Consider the following 1,830-nt stretch of genomic DNA (forward strand, 5'->3'; position numbering starts at 1 on the left):
ATGCCTGGCTAATTTTTGTATTTTTAGTAGAGATGGGGTTTCACCATGTTGGCCAAGCTGGTCTCAAACTCCTGACCTCAAGTGACCTGTCCACCTCCAAAGTGTTGGGATTACAGGTGTGAGCCACCACACTCAGCCTCATTTTCATTTTTGAATCCCAAGCTCTATCAGATCCAACTGATGTTTGTTAAACTAAATTTAAACCATTAGACATGAGAAATCTTAGGAAAAGCAAAATTCTACCATTTCTACAGTAGAGATCTCCTTAGAATACTTGATCTCCCACTAGGTGAGATCAATTCAACAAGGGGTGTCCCTAGCTTCTCCGAAGTTATCCATTAAAAACAGCATATGTAGCTGGGCGCAGTGACTCATGCCTGTAATCCCAGCACTTTGGGAGGCCAAGGCGGGCAGATCACAAGGTCAGGAGATCAAGACCATCCTGGCTAACACAGTGAAACCCTGTCTCTACTAAAAATACAAAAAATTAGCTGGGTGTGGTGGCAGGCACCTGTAGTCCCAGCTACTCAGAGGGCTGAGGCAGGGGAATGGTGTGAACCTGGGAGGCAGAGTTTGCAGTGAGCTGAGATCGCACCACTGCATTCCACCCTCAGTGACAGAGCAAGACTCTATCTCAAACGACAAAAAAAAAAAAACAGTGTATGTAAATGGTTCAAAATATCTAAACATTATCACCATAAGACAACCTAATGTTTATCCAGGACCTACTATGTGACTTGCACTTTACATAGATTATCATTAATCTTCAGAATTCTGCAAGGTAAGAATACCATGTATTCTACAAATAAGGAAATAAAAACTCGAAGTGACATCATAGCTTGTTCTGGGTCATGAAGCTGAAATTTTAATTAGGACTCTAAGCCTTTCAACTCTATGAGGCCCTGTTTCATGAACATGTTCCATATATTATAGACATTAATCTTTAACAGAGTCTTATGCAACTAAGATATTGGTCAGCCTGACAAAATAACACATTTTTAAAGTCTAACCTTCAAATGTCCTTCGCCTGTGAGGAATTCAGAGTAACCAGCATCAGTAGCCAGCAAACCTACAAACTGCATGCTTGGACGTTGTTGTATAAAGGCTTCAACAGCTTTATCTGTCACGTGCTTTCTCCCAGAAACATCCAGAGAAACAAGGTTGGGTAGGATGTCTTTTTGTTCCAGTAAGCGAAGAGCTATGTCTGATGTAAACTGTTTATCATCTGAGATATCAAGATGATTCAGATGTTTGAGTTCCCGAACTACATCCAGTATCTGGGTGGTTGTCATTTTTAAACATTTCAAGTGGTGCATGGTTAGAGACTTGAGTCGGTCTTTGCAGGCCAGTAGAGCAGTGATGTCTGTGATCGAGGTGTTAGAAATATCCAAGCTCTCTAATCTTGGCAACGAGGCAACTTCAGCCAGGTCTTCATTGTAAAAGAGAACATTGGTGATGCTTAAAGCTCGAAGGCCAGAAAGCCGGCTGAAGCACCGCTCGTAAGGATCCTCGAGGGAGAGAGTTAATGAATTCAGCACCAGGCACTGGAGATTCTGCTGGATCCATTTGTTACTGCCAAGCCCACTGATAATGTCTGTAATCGTGATATCAGCATTCACACCTGTGGCATCAAGTTCCACTAACTTGTGATGGCAGAAGGCTTTCCGGAAAGCAACAGCAGAAATCTTTGCTTTGCGAATGCAGGCTCGCTTTAAGCGCATCTGGTTGCCCCTAAAAATACCCACAGTTCCATCATTCAGTAGACCTGTGGAAAAACAAGCAGCACTTTAACTTCAAAAAACAGCTAAAGAATAGCTAAAATCAAAAAAA

At 42.1% G+C, this 1,830-nt stretch overlaps 1 pseudogene across 1 annotated transcript; it reads right to left on the minus strand.

Annotated features, from left to right (window-relative positions):
* Nucleotides 1-839: 839 nt before the first annotated feature.
* LOC108519179 (protein zyg-11 homolog B pseudogene) lies at nt 840-1,771 on the minus strand (annotated as a pseudogene). The gene has a single exon (XR_001882554.1). The product of XR_001882554.1 is annotated as a protein zyg-11 homolog B pseudogene (transcript).
* Nucleotides 1,772-1,830: the final 59 nt, after the last annotated feature.

The sequence above is a fragment of the Rhinopithecus bieti genome, unplaced genomic scaffold (genome assembly GCF_001698545.2).
Source record: "Rhinopithecus bieti isolate Rb0 unplaced genomic scaffold, ASM169854v2 scaffold_48384, whole genome shotgun sequence".
Lineage (NCBI taxonomy): Eukaryota > Metazoa > Chordata > Mammalia > Primates > Cercopithecidae > Rhinopithecus > Rhinopithecus bieti.